The sequence below is a fragment of the Vulpes lagopus genome, chromosome 8 (assembly GCF_018345385.1).
Source record: "Vulpes lagopus strain Blue_001 chromosome 8, ASM1834538v1, whole genome shotgun sequence".
In the NCBI taxonomy this organism is placed as follows: Eukaryota; Metazoa; Chordata; class Mammalia; order Carnivora; family Canidae; genus Vulpes; species Vulpes lagopus.
This window is the reverse complement of record NC_054831.1, coordinates 46,645,436-46,666,669: the sequence shown is the minus strand read 5'-3', so window position 1 is coordinate 46,666,669 and position 21,234 is coordinate 46,645,436. Positions and strand designations below refer to the sequence as shown.

The following is a 21,234-nucleotide window of genomic DNA, read 5'->3' as shown; positions in this document are numbered from 1 at the left end:
AGCTCACAATGGGAAGCCAGTCACTCTAAACAAATAGGGGCTGACTGGAAAGCCAGTTAGATTGGGAGCTTGACACAAAGAGATCAGAGTTTACAACCAAGAGGAACTTACCCATGGCCCTCGGAAATAGCAAGAGAGGCAGAACTCAAAAAGGCATTTGCAGATACTATGCTATGCCTGTGTTTCTTGTTGCCCCAAGGGCCATCCCAATTTTGCTCTAAATCCCACTGCTGCCACCAAACCTATTAAAAAACAGGAATTCACCTGAGCAAATTTGAGGATTTAGTTAACTTTATTCAGTGATTCATGAATCAGGCAGCATCCTATCCAGCAAGTAGAAAAGAGCCCCAAGGAGCTATACAAAATAGAAGACTTTTCTGGGCAGAAGAGAGAAGGAAGAAGCAAAGAGTGGATTATGTCATCTTCCTTCAGGGGATGGGAAGTATCTATGTGGCAGATTACCTCATTGGTGCTTGCTGAAAAATTCCAGACTGACTAATTTAGACTACATTCCTATGGAAAGTTGAAACTATAGTTAGGTTAGGTATTAAGCCCTAGTTTTGTGACATGAGCTGTAGTACAAGTGACTCCATTTTGAGTTTTTTTGTTTCTTTTTAACAGCTACAATATAGATGAACCTTGTAAACATTATGCTAAGTGAAATAAGCCAGTCACGAAAAGACAAATATTTCTCCCCCACTTATATGAGGTATCTAGTGTATTCAAATTCCAGGAGACAGAAAGTAGAACAGAGGTCACCAGGGTCAGGGGAGAATGAGGAGTCATTGTTTAATGGGAACAGGGTTTCAGTTTTGCAAGATGAGAAGTTCTGGAGATGAATCACGGTGATGGTTGCACAACAGTATGGATGTATTTAGCACTACCAACTGTACCCTTGAGAAAGGTTATGATGGTAAATTTACATTATGTGTCTTTCACCAGAATTAAAAAATATATATATGTGAAGAGGTTTCTCCTATGAGTCCTAAGTATATGAGATTTCATTATATTCCCAATGGCAAACTTTCGGTTGTGATAGGGTTTACCAGCATGACAAAAGAACCAGTGTGCTCCGAGCCAGCTGACTCGCTGCCAGAGTTGCTCAGAGAATCGTCCACATCTCATAGAAGAGGAAACAACTGCCCACATGTGGGTGCCTCTGTGGAGACAAAGGTCATTTTCAGCCCTACTGCAGGGTAACATGTTGCAGAAACTTGCAGCTCTCCAGCTGTTAAGATTTGAACGAGGTAAATGACCATGATTGGCCTTTCACTGCCAGCATTTGTTCCCAGTGAATCATCATTTGACGGAGGAGCCAGCTCAGCAGCTTTTTGGGGAAAAAAAAATCAGCCCATTCCCTTTCAACCCCAACTGCTCTGAGTCAGTACTTTGGCACTGGGAGTGGAAAGCAGTAGAAATGGGTGGGCCTGTAGGGATCTAACAGGAAAGGATAACTCAGGGAACAATATCACTTATGCACGGGCTATTACGCATCTGTCAGGCAAGGGCAGTGGCTGGCTGTTCACCAGCTCTCTGCCCCTCACCCGCTGGCAGATTCTGTGGGTGTCTTATTTCTGAACCCCCTGTGAGGATCAATCACCTGGCATCCTTTGACTTCCAGGAAGCTTCAGGGATTAGCTTTAGGTCTCCTAGATCATGGGATGAATTATCTGGCTTTTAACAGTCATTGGACAGCCTCTTGGCACTTAGTTTACAGCCCTTGGACTGCTGCCTTTTCATGGGTGAGCCTGTCTCTCAGCTGGATTGTAGTCCTCCAGGCCAGAGACATGGCTTTCCCCTCTTTGTGGCCTCTTTGCTTAGCAAAGATTGGGCATTGGGGACACTTCCATAAATTACTAAACGCTAGAGGGCTCGGAGTCCTCATTTAGAAACAGGTATAACCGCCATGTAAAGAAGGCAGTGTTATACGGCTTGGATAAGACAGTGTGCATAAAGCTTTTAGTACTGTGCCTTGCCATCAATAAATGATGGTTAGGACTCTTACAGTATTATATGTCATAGGTGTGTATGGTGTTTGGGGGTTAACCTGACTTTACAACTCTTTTAGAAGACAATTTTATTCCTCTTCTAATTCATACCATTTTCGCTTTGTAATCACTTTGCATGAAATGGGGGCATTTAAAGGATTAAAAAAAAAAAAAAAAAGCCAGCACAGAAGTCTGATGTAATAGTGCAGGTTGAGATTTGACTTTCCTGGGGTTCTAGTGACACCATGTGGACAAATATATTATATATGTCGATCATTCTTTCAGCGGTTTTCAAATTACATTGCATTGTTAAATGGCAAATTAGTTTGCTATGTATCATTTCTAATTTTTTCCTTCTTAATAATAACCTTGTTTTAAAGAGTAGGGTTAAAAATGGGAAATTGACTACGGAAGGATTGTATGTAGACTTAACTAAAGAGAGGAAGGGCATGATGAATCGTACAAAGCAGAAAATCAATTCTTAGATAGGCAAGTGCTTTCTTCATATCATGTCAACACAGTATCTGAAACAGATATTGATTTATTACAAATCATTAGTAACAAGTCATTAAGATTTCATCCAGGGCCCATGGCATTCTACTTCATATTATCTACCCCAGTCCTCCTCCACCAATGGAGGAGTCCCTACTCCACCAATGGAGCTGGCGCTCAAGCACTCACAGAACTGTTGGCAGTGCAGTTGGCCCTCCGTGTATGGTAGGTTAGCCCTATTCCCAAAGTTGTATCTAAATTCCTTCTTCCGGGATCCCTGAGTGGCGCAGCGGTTTGGCGCCTGCCTTTGGCCCAGGGCCCGATCCTGGAGACCCGGGATCGAATCCCATGTTGGGCTCCCAGTGAATGGAGCCTGCTTCTCCCTCTGCCTGTGTCTCTGCCTCTCTCTCTCTGTATGACTATCATAAATAAATTTAAAAAATAAAAATGTTGTTATTTTAAAAAAATAAATTCCTTCTTCCTACCTTCACTTTCCTTATGGGGAAGAAAAATGAACACCTCTCCATCTCTTCTACACTCCTAGGATGCCATGTGGGTTTGGAGTTAGTCGCTGAGCATAGAACTGTACTCATGTGCTTATTATTGCTTTAGTTACTGATGAGCAGAGCCGTTTGGGTGAACTGGATTTTTCTAAACCCGCTCCTTCTCAACCTCTTTCTACCTTGTCTGTGCCCACACCTGGCTCTGTGTTCCAACCTCATGGTTATTTTCTCTCCCTTGTTACTCAAGGTGCCCTGGAGAAGAGACAAGAGATAGGTCATCAGAACACTCGTGGTGATCTGTATTAAATGCATGCATTTCTAAACTTTCATCAGCAATTTTAATATTCAGTAATCAGAGCAATATGCTCAAGTTGTGTTTTGCAACACTCCTCCAATGAAGTGGGGTTTATCAAAAAGCAGTCCTCATACACATGAATCCTTTGCTTGCTCTCAGGGAACTTATTTGAGGTGGGCCGTGAGTGGCTAACATACCTTTCGTGCCTGCTAGTCCCCAGTGAAGGAGTGCAGAAGTTGTACAAAGGGAAGACTTGTCCAAGCAGCTCAGACACTCTGAGGAAGACCATAATCAACTGGAATTTACAAAGAATATGGCTTTGCATCTGGTCTCTTGGTATACATGAAGTAGTTTATATATTCAGAACAGCTAATATAATTTGAATTCATATATATTTAGGAAATAGTGTCTTATATTTGTCATTTTGTAAAGAGCTGGAGAAAGTGTGAATTCTGTAAGTAAAACTTTCAGAGTGTTCCCGACACAATTCTTTAAAGAGTAATATCCAGATTGTACTAAGGATCCTTCTACAGCTGGGTTAATTGTTTTAGGACATTGCAGTGATGATTGGGTCTGCTCACTGGAACCGCCTGAAAGAGTTGTTTTGTACAGTTTCCAACAAAGCCTCATTCCTAACCTAAGAAAAGTTGAGGTCCCGGGACAGCCTTTCTTATTACCATTCACGGAATTTTGCCTCAAGCTCATGGCTAAAGTTTCATCCATAACAGTGCGCAGAAGTGTCTCTGAGGTTGTGAGGGAGAGGAGGTAAACGTTATGCCAGCCTTGGAAAAATGCTGACAAGAGGAGAGGTGTTCCAGAACTTCCTTTTGGTTTCTGACTGCTGCCACCACCCACCGGCTTAATGTATCTGTGCAGTCCTTCCTTACCCACTGGGCCCCTCCTGTCATCCTTGGATTGACCTGAACTGGGCAGGACAGCTCCTCTCTCCCTCACTGCAGCCTCCAAGCCTACCCCTTCACACTGTTCCAAAGAGAACCTTTTCTGTGTCCTCATCCTTTTGGATCTTGGGAAAACAATTAGGTTAATTGGATAACTCATGCTACTCATGCTGTAGGGTGCCACAGGGACTCCCTGTAAGGCTGTCTCCTGTCTGTGTCATTGACAAGACAGTGTCCCAGTTAGTCTACCAGTACCACTCTGGTTGGGGAAACTTGGGGTGGAGTTATGTGGCCCCCTACAAGTTGCAGGAAGGAGCACTTTGGGTTTGAGGCTAATGTCCATTGTGAAAGTTTCCAAGTCACATCAAGTAAATGGCCACTGACTTTCAGAGTAGATAGGGAGGGCTTCCTGCCCTGGTGAGTTGGCACAAGGAGAGTGAGAAAGATTAGCCCAAATGACATTAGATGCTGGGTTTCCACTTAGCCCTTGTATGAAATCCATAAAGTGGCTTCAGTTGAGTTAGGCCAGAGCAGTGGAAAGCAAGAGAAGAAACATAGGCAGATCTGTGTGATGCTCAAACTCAGGATTTCAAAAAACAAACTCACCCTCTTGCTTATGGGTCACAGACCTCCTTTCCCTTTCTTTCCCATTTCAGAACCATTTATTTAAAAGATTTTATTTATTTATTCATGAGAGACAGGGAGAGAGAGACAGAGACAGAGACACAGGCAGAGACACAGGCAGAGACACAGGCAGAGGGAGAAGCAGGCTCCATGCAGGGAGCCTGATGTGGGACTCAATCCCGGGACACCAGGATCACACCCTGGGCCGAAGGCAGGTGCCAAACTGCTGAGCCACCCAGGGATCCCCCAGAACCACTTTATACTAAGCGATAGTGTCAGAGCTGTGGTACAAAATGGGGTCAGGGTGGAAGTGACAGCCAGCTCAGGAGGTGTCCCTGGCTTTACCTTTGAGTTTGTTGACGAGATAGGCTCCCTGACACTCCTTCACATACAGTGTGAAGCGAGACTTGTCTAGAAATGGTGAGTAGATATCTTGGTGTTACATCCCTGAAACTCTGCATCCTGTGTCTATGGCATGCCAGGCTGGCACCGTGATAAGCTGGATGACATAGGACAGTGGGGTCTCCAGTCCCATGTAGGTCAGAACCCTTGTCTCCCCAGTCATCTCTGGCTCTCCACCATGGCTCATATGTGTTTTTTCCTGTGTATGCCTCACTCACCCTGATCTCTGATACCTTTGTCCGCTGCCCAGTCCACACCATAAGCCCCATCTGCCCTCTTTGCTCCTGTTCATGACTGGGGAAATAGTTAATGGTGAAGACTGATGCTTTTCAAAGATGTGGTTTTCAACCAGAGTTGACTTGAAATATGCCCTTAACCAGTCTTTGGTCATGGAACACTTCATAAGGATTGAGACCCCTGGAGACAGACTGATGTGGTCATACACAGGTTCTGTGTCCTTGGAGACATTCCACAACGTCTCCCTCACCTCCTTGCTGCCGACCAAGGATGGCAATGACACCTGCTTCCTAGGGCTGTTGATTTAAATTAGTTAATTATGCTAAAGTTCTTATCTCCATGCCTGGTGTATTCGTGAGCTTGGGCAACAGAACAAAGTACCAGAGACTGGGAATTTATTTATTTTTATTTATTTATCTGAGAGAGAGTGTGTGAGCAAGAGAGAGCATGAACAGGGGAAGGGGCAGAGGGAGAGGGAGAAACAAGCTCCCCTCTGAGTCTGATGTGGGGCTTGATCCCAAGATCCCAGGATCATGACCTGAGCTGAAGGCAAACACTTAACTAACAGAGCCACCCAGGCACCCCGAGACTGAGAATTTATAGTCTCATAGTTGTGGAGGCTAGAAGTCCCAGATCAAGGGACAAGGTTGGCAAGGTTGGTCTCTTCTGAGACCCCTCTTCTTGGCTAGAAGATGGTTGTCTTGTCTCTCTGTCTATACAAGATCTTCCCTCTGTATGTCTGTCCAAATTTACTCTTCTCATAAGAACACAAGTCAGATTGGGTTAGGGTCCACCCTAATGACCTTATTTTAATACAGCTGCCTCTATAAATCTGTCTTCAAGTATGGTTACATTTTGAGGTGCTAAGTAGTTAGGACTTCAACATACACATTGGGAGCGGGAGACCCAGTCTGACCCATAACACTTAGCATATACCATGTGCTCAATAAATATTTCCTCCTGGGTAATTATTCTAAACTTGTCACTTTTCCTACTTGTTTTTTTTTAATATCTCTTTACTGCTTCAATTTGCTATTTGATGATATATGGTCCTTTTATTTCACTTAGAGGTACCAAAGCATAAACACATTCAACTTCCAGACTGTTGCTCTTCTCCCTCACCCCAGAAACCTTACGTACGTTACCTCCTTTCCTCACAGTCTTCAGAAAGTGAGGTTTGTCTCTTCCTGCCCCAAGCTTGCTCCTACCCCTGAGTGCCCTTGGCCCCTGTCCTCTGGGACCTGGTCAGCAATTGCTCCCTCTTCTTTGCATCTTCAACTACTTGACATTTCCTTCATTTTAGCCTTTGAACACGTTCCTCCAAACAGGCTTCCTTGGCCCTTCCTCCTTCTCTCTGCTGAGCTCTCTCTTCCTTTTCTTATCCAAGCCTTTGAAGAAAGTTTCTCCATTCATTTCCTTCTGTTCCTCATTTATTTATTCGTTTGTGGAGCACCTTCTCTTTGTCAAGCTTTGGGCGAAGTGTGGGGGACACAAAGATGCATATTCACAGTCCAAGACATAGAAGGAGAGAGGTTTGTGCTCTGACAGAGAAGAGCCTGGTGAACCCTGTAGGCAACATGGGCACATCCAGTCCAATCAGGGAGTGGCAGAGGTGTTGGGGAGAACTTTCCAGAAGAGAGTCTTGTGTCTAGAAGGATTAGGTGGGTCATGAGCATGAGGGGAGTTCTTTTCTGCAAGCAAGTGGACTTGGGTTCCTCTGCGTGGGCAGAGTTTTCTTTCTTCCCATTTAATCCTCAGCTCACTGGACTGTGCATGTGCCATTCCATTGAAGGGATATTTATGGGGTCACAGTGGACCCAACTATGTAATCCAGGGGATTTGTTGCATTTTTGTCTTGCTTGACCATCTCTCCTCCTAGCATCTCTTCTCCCTTGGCACCACACCCATCTGGCTGTCCTCAACCCTTTCACATCTTTCTTTTTCTGTGTTCTTCGTGGATATTTTGGGAGCTGATGTGGGCAAGTAGATTAGTAATGATATTACCAAAAGGTGGGAGAAGAGCAGGCACTGGGTGGTGGGAAAACTCATGCATTTGTTCAGTTTGGGGACTGTGAGTTCCATGACTGATGATGTTTCATGGACAGAAGAGAGAGGGAAGGGGTCAGACCTACAGGAGAAGGTGGAAGGTTATCAATATACGGGATGTATTTGAACCACCACTCAGCCTCCTTTTACTTTGTCCCTTATGCCTAATTCACCACATAGTTCTTTTGTTTTTGCACTCTGGCCATCTTTTGAAGCTTCTTTCTCATTTCCATCTTCACAGCAGTATTCATCATTGCTTCTTTCCCAAATCTGTTTCAGTGGTGCCCCCTCCCAACTTCCCACCCCGTCTCCCTGATGCCTTTCTAACATGCTGCAGGCTGCTGGTCACTTCTTTGTGTTTGGCAACCTACAGTGACTCCACAATCCACACCATATTAAGGAAGAATGCCTCTCCTAGTCTTTCATGAACCTTTATAATCTGGCCCCATCCTAATTATGTGCTTGTAAATTCCTTAGGAATATTTATTGAGCACTCTGTGTGTAGCTCTGAACATAAGGCCTTTCTTTCTCTCTCTATCTGTCTCTAGCCTTCCTCGCTTCTCTCACTCCCTGTCTAAACACACACACACACACACACACACACACACACACACACACACAAGCTAAGCACTTAGTAAGCAGTCAGTACATGTCCAAGGGTTGATGGATTTGTGTAATTGAGAATCGATATGGAGGAAGAATTTGCTGAAAAGTGTTTGGGAAGCACATAAAAATCTTAAGGGAAGGAAAGGAGAGAGAAATGTGGCCCAGGTTGTGGGCAGGAGTGGGCTAGAGCTGTGCTGGTGTTGAACCAAGTAGAGGGCAAAGACTATAGAAATACTTGAGCAGTGGGAAAGAGATAGGAATCCAAGTCTGTGGTCAGCAGTCTGTGGATGAGAATTTTAATAATGTGGATGAAAAAGAAGAAGCTCCTGGGAGTGCAGTAAGGAAGAACTGAAAGGATTTAGTCTAGACATTGAAAGGAAGTCCAAGGTAGGACTATTATTAGAAGATAGGAGTAGTTTGTACCTTGATCGCTGTCCTGCCAAATGGAAACAAAACCCAAGGATGGGATTTCATCCCTGCATTGTGTTAGCAGCTCCAGAACCCAGCATTGGGCCCCTGGGAGAGTTCCCTTATTGTGAAGTCTTGATCAAAGCACACGTCTCCTCCTGTCTCCTCACCTCTCATGGGACTTTCACCAAGCTCTGAGCCTCTGCTTCACTGTCATGTCATTCAGCAAGTGCATGTGTATGTATTGTTCCTAATGGTAGAGCTCCCATCTGGGGTCCAGGGAACCCCCTTTGGATTCTTTCTCTTTCTCTTAGTGCTCCAGCTACATGGAATCAGTTGATTATTCTCTGCCTGCCTCATTTGTAGCACAACAATGGTGCATAGGGTGGAAATCCTATCACTTCAGTTGGCTCTCTGAGCTTCGTGATGCCAAACAGCTGGATTTGACCCACTTTTTAACTGAACTGAGTGTATTCCTGGCGCTTTTGCTTTGCTTTACCAGGTATATTTCCTTAGTGAGAATATAAATTGTTTCTCCATGACTTGGGCCCTATTTCCTTGTAGTTCCATTTCCATGGTCTGGAAGGTTCCTATACTGCCCAGTCTGATCTCTGCTCTTTCACTGCCCTGTATGTGGCCTGAGGCCCATCAGTGACATTGGGGGCCCTGAAATGGCACTACCCTTCTTGCTTCCCTCCTTTGCCAGTTCTCCTCTAGCCAAAATATCTGTGAAATTAACCATGTGTATCCTTTGGAGAAAAATTAGAAGCAGGATTGTCTAGGAAATTCCTACCTTTCAAAAAATGCAAATACCATTAGAGGCCTGTTCACACCCTAAAGAAAAGTAAACGGCCTTCAAATATGGGAATGTGGGTCATTTTAATCTGATGTTGCTCTCAACTAATTTCTGGCAGAGTCTATGGGTGAAAATTCTCTTTACTCACCAGGAAGATGAGCAAAACTTAGGAAAGCTAAGCAGTTTTAAAGAAAACAAAAATGAGGAGCTTGGTCCCCTGAAGGAAAAGAGAAAGGAGGTCTTTAGGTGAGGGATGGGAGGAGAGGTGGGAGGAAGGATGGAAAGAAGATGGGGATGGGAGGAGGAGGGGAGGGAGTTAGAAAATGGGGGATGGGAGGAGGGGAGAGAGGAGGAATGGGAAGAAGATGAGTGAGACAGGTCTCAAACTGATTTTGCTTGTGTCACACCTGAGTGAGTGTGTGTTGGGTGGAGGCAAACACTTCTGCAGCAAAGAGGGACCCCAGTAAGGAGATATTCAGGCTTTGGTGCACAGACTGTGTCTGCCATCTGGGGCTGCTGCCCTACATTACCACAAACTTGGCTTAAAACAAGAGAAATTCATTCTCTTGCAAATTAGAGGCCAGAAGTCTAAAATCAAGATGGCAATAGGGCCACGCTTTCTCCAAAGGCTCTAGAAGAGAATTCTTCTTGCCTCTTCCAGGTTCTGGTGACTGTAAGCATTCCTTGGCTTGTGGCCACATCACTCCCCTCTCTGCCTCTGTCTTCCTTTGCCCTCCCCTCTCTGACTTCTCTTCTGTCACTTATAAGGACATCTGTCACTGGACTCAGTTAATTCAGAGGGATCTAATTTCGAGAGATCCATAAGGTGTCTAAATAGTGTCATATGAACAGTCTGGGGGTTAGGACTAGGACATATCTTTTGGGGGGCCACCATTCAACCCACTACACATGCCACACCAACATGGCCATGTGATCATGGCTTCAGATACTCAGATTATGTGTCCCGAATGTTGATTCCGAAACTAGTCTCCTTACAGGTGTAGGAGAGGTGAAACTTGCTTGAGGCACTGGTCTCCTGTTACATGGTGGGATGATTTCCCCGGTTTCATTTTCTGTTAACTTGCACTGTTTTACTGTAGACCCAGAGAGATTTAACCTGGAGCGTTTGCTTTGTTTTGAACTGGTGAGGACTGTTTTGTTTCTTGTTGGCTGACTGGTTGGTTAAGATGGCCGGTGGAAGAAGGTCAGGGTTTAGAGAGTCTGTACCATTTTGAAAAAAACCTTTTCGGCAGGGTCCACGGAAGGGCAATTATTTGCAGAGATGTCCTCTGGGCTTGATGTAAGGTGGTGTTTTTCCCTTTTCTTATTTTACTCTTATTCTGCCTTAGAAAGGAAGGCCAAGAATATGTAATCTATTGAAGAAATAATGTATGAATCAGAAATTCGATGTGGCACTACCCCCATTTGCAACCCACCTGTGTGAGAGAAGCATTTCAGCTGTCCCCTATTATAATTGAGTTTCAGAGCAGGTCTAATAGATCGACAGCCTTGTGGGCCATAGTATAATGCCCTCATTTTATGTTCAGTGTGGGCAGCTATTAGTGTTAATTTGACTTTCTACCAAATACTGTAGATGATGGTTATTGTAAACAGGAGCAGCCTTATCTGGTGTTCAGGGAAGGGAAGCAAGAGGAAAATCTGCCAGAGGAAGCTGTTTGAATGAAGGTGCTCTTTTGCAGACGGCTTAGGGCCCCAAGCTCCCCCCAGGGGAGCTGTATCCCTACTTCTTTCCTTTCACACTGACCCCTTCCAGCCCAGTGGTGGGGGAACCTCCATAAGAACTGTGGAAGGTGTTCATCAAATTTATTGCCTGGTGCCTTAAAAAGGGAAGGACACTTTTGCTTTTGAGATTTAAACAGAAGTGTTTCATTCCCTCCAACCGGGAGTAAATATTTCACAAAACTTTAACAACTATAATCTTTGTATTAGGACTTACTCTGAGCTATGACTATGGTTCTGGAATTGTTTTTGAGGTCAAGGTTTTACATTCTTCAGAATTTTCTTGCCCATATCTGAGAGCAATGTTGCATTATCACTCAATTTTCATATGGTTAGGTATTTGCTCTGTCAAGTTATATCATTTAGACTTGTGGAAACTGTAAGCATCTGTTTTCCTTCTTTTTTCAGACTCATATTTTAATGTAAGATGACTCATCTCTCAGAGAAGTGTAGGGAGGTACAGATCAAGTTACGACTTAACTGCTCACCCACCTTGGCCAAGACCAGAGGTCATGTGGTTTAGCACACTTCCAAAGTAGCATGTGGGTACACAGCTTTCTGGTTCTGTTTATTAGAGATCACACTTGAAAAAACTACTCAGACTATTATTCATATGTCTTAATAATTTTGAAATGAAAGTGTCGATTATTGATCCAAGATTGTGCCCACTAAAATTTTCCTTTTATGGGTCTCTGATGGCAGAACTGAAATACAGTTTGATTAAACATGAAACAAAAAATTATAGTACAAAAATTATTTATGAGAGGGACACCTGGGTGGCTCAGCAGTTGCACATCTGCCTTTGGTTCAGGGCGTGATCCCGGAATCTGGGATCGAGTCCCACATCAGGCTCCTTGAGGGAGGCCTGCTCCCTCCTCTGTCTGTGTCTCTTCCTCTTTCTCTCTGTGTGTGTGTGTGTGTGTGTGTGTGTGTCTCATGAATAAATAAATAGAAATATTTTTTAAAATTATTTATGAGAGAAAGAGAATAGTGAGTGCGGAGAAGGGGTGAGGACGGAAAGAACCTGTCTCGAAGTAGGTCCAAACTTATGTCCAACTCTCTACCTCCTGGCTGGCCTTCAGTTACCCATCCTGAAAAGTCCTCGAGCCCACCCCAGGGCGAGTGGCAATCCATTCTGGAGCCCTTGTTTTTTTTAAAAAAAAACAAAAACAAAAAACAAGGCTCAAACCTCAGAGAAGTGGTTGTGGTCCTCTGTGCCTAAGGGTCCTTCAGTGAGCTGGTCAACCAGCTGATCCCAGCCCCGCCCAACATGGTTCCTTAGCAACATGATGCACAAGAAATTGACATTATCCAGGAATCCACAGTAAACTCTGATACACATTTTAGAAAATCTGTGACTGGAAGAAGCTGTATGATTTCATGGCCGTGGGGAGCTGGAGTTGACTCAGGGACAGCCAGAATTAGCTCTGGGCCATGAAGTGTCTTCTCACCTCCTTCCAAATTGTCCTCACTTTACCTTGTTGCCTGGGAACCTTTCATGGTGAAATATGTGCTTAGCTTCATAAGCTTCCTTTTCTAAAAGTACTGACACTGGAGGGGATTGAGGGGCAGGAGAACAGGAACATTCACATTTAGGAGAGAAGTTTCCAGTCAGTTTTCTTCCCTCCCTTCTTTTTTTTTTTTTTTTTTTTTAATTTTTTTTAATTTTTTATTTATTTATGATAGTCACAGAGAGAGAGAGAGAAGCAGAGACACAGGCGGAGGGAGAAGCAGGCTCCATGCACCGGGAGTCTGATGTGGGATTCGATCCCGGGTCTCCAGGATCGCGCTCTGGGCCAAAGGCAGGCGCCAAACCGCTGCGCCACCCAGGGATCCCTCTTCCCTCCCTTCTTAATTGAGAGGTGACAGAGGGAAGGCCCAGGAATATCACGTGGGCTGAGCCAGGGCAATGGGAGTGCTGCTAGGCCAACAGGCACTGGAAGAGAGGTATGGGTGGCTAGGGGTTGACAGAGCCTATAAAAGAAGAGCCTCTCAGCTGCGCGTGTCAGAGCTTTGTAAGCCCCTGCTCCAGAAGATGAGGAAGGTTCTGTAGATCTCTGTCCTCTCTTAGAGGATTACTTTCCTGTCCCCAGAGCATGGATCGGTTCTTGTGGTGAATTCACAGACGTGGATTCTAAGGGGCTTTAAGGTGACCCTGATGCCTCCATGAAAATGTGATCTGTTGTTTAGCAGGGCTGCAGCTCAGAGTATGCCATCAGGGTATGCCTAATGTTCACTTAATTGTCCAGTATCGTAAGATGCCAGGAGCAGGATCCCACCCACGTTAGCTCATGCAACTTGGAGCTTATTAAGACACTGAGAAATCACTTAGAACACAACTCTGGAGTTGTGGGCTGGCACCAGGGGTCTGGCACTGAGAACTAGTCACAGAAATCACACTCTGTGTTTTCTCTCTGCTCTTCTCTCCTCCCCACTTCCCTGCCCACACTGCTCTCCCATATCGCCTCCCCTCTCCCCTTCCCATTCTTTCCCTCTTCCCATTCTTGTGTTCATTCTCCTCCCTCCCATCTCCACTCCTGGGTTAGAGCTGCTATGGATCAGCCCTGTGATTCAGCATCTCGGTGGTCACATTCTGAATTAAGGAGATGCTGACACCAGGGTTGGAAAGCTGTAGAATTAGATAAAACAACACAGTGCCCTTGATCACACTGGAAACTCAGTCAAGGCTGCCTCCTGTCCTTCCTGTAAGACCTTTGAGGGAGAAAAGCACAAGTAAGTCCTTGCTGGAAGTAACCACTATTTTGTCCAGCAAGAGAGTGTACTGATGTTTTCTTGGAAGCCAATATTTTCTTATTTTGGTAAAATACACATAACATAAAATTCACAGTTTTAACCATTTTTAAGTGTACAGTTTAGTGACATTAAGTACTTTCACATGATTATGTAACCAGCACCACCACCCATCTTGAGAACTTTTTCATCTTCTCCGACCGAAATTCTGTACCCATTAAACAGTAGCTGTGTATTCCCTTCTCCCAACCCCTGGAACTGCCACCATTCTACTTTCTACCTCTAGGAATTTGACTGTTCTGGTTACCTCATATAAGTGGAACCATACGATCTTTAGGATTTTGTAACTGGTTTATTTTACTTAGCATAATGTCTTCAAGGCTCATCCACGTTGTAGCATGTGACAGTCTTCCCTCTTTAAGACTGATTATACTCCACTGTATCAATATACCACATTTGTTTGTTCATTCTTCTGTTGATGGACACTTGGGTTACTTCTGCCTTTTGACTGCTGTGAATAATGGGTGTGTCCATAAGTGTACAAATATCTTGTCAAGTCTCTGCTTTCACTCCTTTTGAGTAGACACCCAGAAGTGGAATTGCTGATCATATGGTAATTCTATGTTTGAATGTGGGGAGAACCTCCATACTGTTTTCCACCAGGGCTGTACCATTCTACATTCCCACAGGTAATGCACCCCTAAAAGTGGACAGGGCCTAAAAAAACAGGAATTAAGTGTGGATTGATTCTCAGTGGCTTCCAGTTGGTCCTTACAGAAAAAAAAACAACAACATGATTTTTTAACTAGTCCTTAGCTGCTCACAAATGAACTTTTTTCTTCAAGGGAGGACATTTTAAGGTTTCAGTAAATAGGATTCTTTTTCTGTGCTTTGCACAGCAACTGGTAAACCAGGATATATATCTATATATCTATATATTACCCACTAAGATATGATAAACTAATATATCTATATATACTAAGATATATATGTGTATATATATATATACATGTCCACAAACATATATATATATATATGTGTGTGTGTGTGTGTATATATATATATATATATATATATTTTTTTTTTTTTTTTTTTTTTTTTTAATGTTGGGCAGCCTAGGTGGCTCAGCAGTTTGGCGCTGCCTTCAGCCCAAGGCGTGATCCTGGCTCCCTGCATGGAGCCTGCTCCTCCCTCTGCCTGTGTCTCTGCCTCTCTCTCTCTCTGCATGTGTGTGTGAAAAATAAATAAAATCTTTAAAAAAAAAATATATATATATATATATATAAATGTTGATACATCACTTACAACCAAATGAATAAAATTTGGTTAGAGAAGAGCATGTCAGTATCACATGGAATTAGGGCCATGTATACCCAGTACAGAAACTCCAGGTTCTGGTGTTAATTCAATTAAATTTGAGTCAGAGTAAAGAAATAGTGGCACTGGGATCCCTGGGTGGCTCAGTGGTTTGGCACCTGCCTTCGGCCTGGAGCGTGATTCTGGAGACCCGGAATCGAGTCCCCGATCAGGCTCCCTGAGTGGAGCCTGCTTCTCCCTCTGCCTGTCTCTCTCTCTCTCTCTTCTCATGAATAAATAAATAAAATCTTTAAAAAAAAAAAAAAAAAAAGAAAGAAATAGTGGCACTGCTGGATCAACTGGTCATACAGATACAAACGGCCAGCACTCACCTAGCCTGGATCATTGGCCTGAGCAGAGTAACAAGGTATTGGCATCTACAGGAATATTCCTACAATGCCCGCTAGTTGTGTGTATTTATTTTTAAATTTTAAATTTATATTTATTTTTAAAAATTATTAGCACCATGAGTGACACATTTGTGAAATAACCTACCCTGTGTTGAGGAGACTGCTAGATTTATAATGATTAACGAACTGCACTGGTAACCTAAGACCTGGTATGTGATATAAAGGAGCTTGCTGATTTCATATCAAAGTAACCAGAGTTGTGACTTATATTAGAGGTTAACACATTTTCTCTGGAAATAGTCAGATAGAAGATACCTTACACTTTCTGAGCCATTTGGTTTCTGAGATAGCTACTGATTCCACCATCGTAGCGCAAAATCAGCCATAGACTATAGGGAAGCCAGTGAGCTTGCCTGTGTTCCAATAAAACTTTATTCATGAACACCTAACTCTGAATTGCACCTAACACAAAATGTTATTCTTCTTTTGATTGTTTTTCAATTCCTTTAAAATGAAAAAACCATTCTTAGTTCCTGGACTCTATAAAAACAGGCAGCTGGGACAGATTCGCCCACAAGTCTCAGTTTACAAAAACCCCTTGGAAGTCATAAGAATGTTTATTTTTGATGCTCACTTTTTTGTATGTTTAGAAAAACTTGGATGCAAAAAACATTAAAAAGTATGTTCTGTCAAGTTATTAATGAAGATTTAAACTTATGATATGAAGACAAATATTTCCAGCCACATGCCTCAGTGTAATTTGGTTAGCTGCATTTAATAGCTTCAAGGACGCAGAGATTTAGGTAGCAAAATGAACGTGCCAAATAGGAGAGCAATGTGGAGAGTTTTGAAACTGTGGCACTGTCTATGAATTCTTAAATCATGCATTCATACAATTTGTATGTTCGTTTCCTCTTTTATAAAATGTTTGCTCCTGGAATTCTTATAGTTTCATTGTTAGTGAAAGTGGTTTCTTTCTTTCTTTTTTTTTTTTCCACAACCCTATATTATAAATTCTCAAAACCTGGCACTTCACAGCATTATTCCTTTGAATGTCTTTAATTCTGTAATTTTACACATCCCGTTATATTCTAAATTTAATTCATTTTCAGAAGTTCTGTATGGAAAAGGGCCCATAATAATTCATGATTATTCCCAATTATCTTCTTATAATTTAATACAAGAGGATTTTACTGCATTTTAAAAAGTATCTCTTAATTTAAAAAAAGACTGTTTTCCCAAGTTTAACTTTATAAAATAGTAGCCATAATTTAACTATTTCATGGTTCTAGAAGTATTTTTGTATCTTAAAAAAATAAAGGATTTTCCCAAGATGTTATAATCCTGCAGTGATAATTTAACTATTTCATGGTTCTAGAAACACTTGGAACATTGAAGTTTTAAGGTTATCATTGACTAGAATATGCCAAAGATTTAGTAATAACCTTTCACTTCTCAGCGTAAAATCAGTGCTTTACAATCACAGTCTTCATATTCATAAAACATGCCCCAAAGCTTTCTATTGATATTCTACCTTACCAGAGCATTAGATAAGAGCATATAATAAATTGTAAAATCAATGATATTTTCATTGTTACCCACTAGTCTAACCATAGAGGCCCCTCAATGTGGTAATAAACATGAATTTAATCTTTAGGACCTTGGGCCTGGTAGACTCGTGATAAACATTCATTTGCCTCCCCAGTTTGTCTATTGCATGTGGTCCTTTCTAAGTCATGAATTGAAAGAGCTAAAAGAGGTATTGCTGCCACTCATTTAGTATAATCCCTCTTTAGAGAAAACAAGAGGGCACTCAAGAGACATCAGGATCTCACAAGAGTGATTTTGAGTCAAGATTATGACAATCCAGTTCTGATTCCCTGTAGTCTAGGGTCCTGCCTGTACCCACTTGTTCTTGGGGAATTTTCAGGACTAGTTCTTTCCCTGCTTCTATTTTAGAAGTCAAGGAGACATCCCATAAAGGCTTTTCTGTTCTTAAAACTCTACCCTGTATATATTTTGTAAAACAACTGGCCAACCATGAACAAAGCAGAAAAGACAAAGAGAAAATAAGAGTCTAGATAACCCAGAGTCTGCACAACTCTCCTACAATGAAGAATTGGTCGTTGTGGCGTAAAAGCTAACTGGCATAAATGGCAGTTAAAAATAAAAATCATGGAATAAAAATCATGTGTTTGCCTTTCTTTCAGGTTAGTACAACATCTATAATATTTGAATAAAGTGTTCTAGGCTTCAGAATTTGTCTCTAAAATGCTCTAGAACTTAATAGGACAATGAAGCCACTAACAGCTGATGCTACTAAAAAAATCCTCAGGTTAAAGTTTAACAATAATGTTATGCTTTGAAACTTCCTTCTTAATCCTTTTGGTTAAAACGAGATGAGTGTGTTTCATGGAAAATTTTTATGTTACTCCATATCTTTGTGTGCATGAAGGATATACACTTGTATTGTTTTGCTAGAGCTGCTGTAACAAAGTACCACAAAGTGGGGTGATTAAACAACTGGAATTTATTGTCTCATAATTCTGGAGGCCGGAAGTCTAAAATCAGGTTAATGAAGGATTAACAGGATTGACTGATTAGCAGGATTCTTTCTGAGGGCTGTGAAGGAGAATCTGTCCCATGCCTGCTTCTGGTTTCTGGTGCTTTGCTGGCAATCTTTGGCATTCTTTGACTTCTAGAAGCATCACCCTGATCTCTGCCTTCATCATCACATGATGTTCATCCTGTGTGCATGTCCATCTCCGAACATCCCCTTCTTATAAGGCCAACAGATTAGATTAGAGGCCTACCCCATTCCAGCATGACCTCATCTTAACTAATTATGTCTGCAAAGACCATAATTTCCAAATAAGGTCACATTTTGAGGTACTTGGGAATTAGGATTCCGACATATGAGTTTGGGGGGGAGGCACAGCTTAAACCATAGCAACACCCCTCACTGAAATACTGTTAAAAAACAATTACTCTGTTCTCTATAAAGGTTCATACAGAGACATTTCTTGAGCTCAAAAAACATTGTTAACAGTTCATATGTTTGGACACTGAAGGGCAGTATAACACTACAAATAATGCAAGAAGTTTCCAGCCCAGTTACTGTAGAAATTAAATTATGATGCTTTATAGTAGCATGGTTGTTGTATATGGTGATTTTAACCTTATTTGTATCAATGAGACCTAATAATGGGGGAGATTTCAAACCTGAAGTTGTCTAAATGACACACGAGGAGAGAAGCTCAATGTTGAGATTCCTGCTGAACGGTTATGCCTCTTTTATGGTTTTAAAGCTGTAAGTGGCTGCTCATCATGGCAGTTCATGCTTAGATTTCATTTCCCTTAACATCAAGGAAATTGTGATTGGCATGGACAAATGTTTCAGCATGGAGGGGATGTTTAGTCATCTACTTGTCAGGCACTTGAAAAGAATATGATTTTTTCAGGGGATGTAAGGAGATAGCTTATATTAATAGAGTTATTGCGTTGTATTCTTCACATATGAAAGAAAAATGGATAATACACAGAGGGAAAGAAAATGTTATTTTCATGCATTTTGGTTAGTGTTGATTGCAATTCTAATGTCTTACGGTTGTCTAAAGTCTGACAGCAGTAAGATGGAATAATTTTCATCAGAAAGGCAGTGCAAGAGAGGACAAACAGGAAACTGCTGATTTATTCTGCCTTCCATTCTGTGATCATTGACTTTTCTGAGTGTGATCTTGGAAGTTTATGCTTCAGCAACATTAACTTAAGGCCTTTCATTACTGTTTTTTGCCTTTCATTACTAAACAGTTCCTCTCCCTGACACCTGTCGGTACATTATCTCAACAAATTCTTTCTGCCATCCTGGGAGGTGGATACAATATTATCTTCATTCTCTCTATGAAGAAAAGGAGGTTTCCAGTTGATTCACCCAGTTAGTAATTAATGCAATTGAGTTTTTTTTTTTTAAAGATTTTATTTATTTATTCATGATAGAGAGAGAGAGAGAGAGAAGCAGAGACACAGGCAGAGGGAGAAGCAGGCTCCATGCAGGGACCCCGATGTGGGACTTGATCCCTGGTCTCCAGGATCGTGCCCTGGGCCAAAGACGGGCACTAAAACCGCTGCGCCACCCAAGGATCCCCTGGAATTGAGTTTTAAATGTGACTTTCTCTGATTCCAGTGCTACTATGCAAAACTTTTCAAGGCCACTGTTGTCATTGACAGCTTTATTGTATGCGGTCTATATTGGTGCATTGTTAAATGAAAGCTAGAACATTAGAAAATGTAAACATGAGTGTTCTTGTCCAAATATTGAGAGAATCTCCCTGTGCTAGGTAGATGTCCCCTGTAAAAATGAGCCTAACCCTTTATATGCCCTTAAAGATATTCTGAGTAAATAATCATCACAGTTTGAGAGAAGGCCAGCAGTAATATTAGACAAGTTTGTGAAAGGAAGGAAGAATCATGTCAAATTACTCCTGACTTGTGAGAAACCTAGTAAGTAAAAACTAGCCATTAGATGTTATTTGTGAGCCGCTGCCGCCGCGCTGTCGCGCCTGCTGAGGGAGCACCAGGCCAAGCAGAGGGAACGCAAGAAGCTGCAGGAGAAGAGGAGGCGGGAGGCCATCCCCGCAGCGACCTGCCTCACCTGCCTCACCGAAGCGCTGCTGCATCGCCTCAGTGTGGGTGTGGCCCAGGCCTCCATGAACCAGAGAAAGCTGGACCACGAGGCGAAGACCCTACAGGTCTAGGCCGCCCAGTTTGCCAAGCAGACAGGCCAGTGGATCGGGATGGTGGAGAACTTCAATCAGGCACTCAAGGAAATCGGGGATGTGGAGAACTGGGCTCGGAGCATCGAGCTGGACATGCGCAGCATTGCCACAGCCCTGGAATATGCATACAAAGGGCAGCTGCAGGCCGCCCCCTCCTAGCCCATCTTCCTTTCCCCTTCCCCACACCCCGTCCCTCCTACCTGGGGGAAGCTGATAGGCCAAGAATAAAACACAAGCGCCCCCCTCCCTTTCCAAGAAAGAAGTTATTTGTGAAAACCCTTGAGTTTCTCCTCTCACTCTGATGTGCTAGGCCCCAAATCTATTTCCCTAGATGGTTGAGTTTTATTTACTCTGCTCCCTTCCAACTAGTGCTAACATTTCTAATAATTTTTAGTAGCCATGGTTGTTTTTCATAATTGGGCAGAGCAGATGTGTTACAAAAAGAAAATTACTGCTTATGATTGATTTTCATTTTTTTTAGAAGAGACCTTTCATTTTTATGATGAAGCCAGTAGCTATTGAAACCACCATTAGACCATCTAGACAGGAGTTGCCATAAGGGGTGGGAGAGAGGAGTGAACTGTGCTTCTGCTCTTTATTACAGGGAGTTAATTTGGTTCCGTCTCTACTGAGCTGGTAACATTTGCTCTGAAATTTCATGTTACTGATTCTCCATGCTATTTCACTCCTCTTCTCTCCCGGGAAGGGGAAAGGGAGGGTAGAAGAGAGGAAGGACACAAAAAACAAGTTCAGTCGACAAATCCACCCTTTTCCCAGGACACCTGTGTAAGCAAGCACATGTGTTGGGTCTTGACCATGTCCTACCCTATGCTCAGAAATTCTAGCAATCGGGGTCTATTGGGAAGCCTCATTGCCTTCCTTGCGACTTTGGCACAGCTATGGTGACCTGCCTTGTGCACATTAACCATTGCTAATGGCCACTTAGTGGGGAATTCTGCCCCAAAG

At 42.7% G+C, this 21,234-nt stretch overlaps 1 protein-coding gene and 1 pseudogene across 5 annotated transcripts in view; both read left to right on the top strand.

Annotated features, from left to right (window-relative positions):
* Nucleotides 1–21,234, top strand: part of DCLK1 (doublecortin like kinase 1) — a 341,749-nt gene that overhangs the window by 145,900 nt on the left and 174,615 nt on the right. The gene's annotated exons all lie outside the window — the stretch shown is intronic.
* LOC121496954 lies at nucleotides 1,202–20,427 on the top strand (annotated as a pseudogene).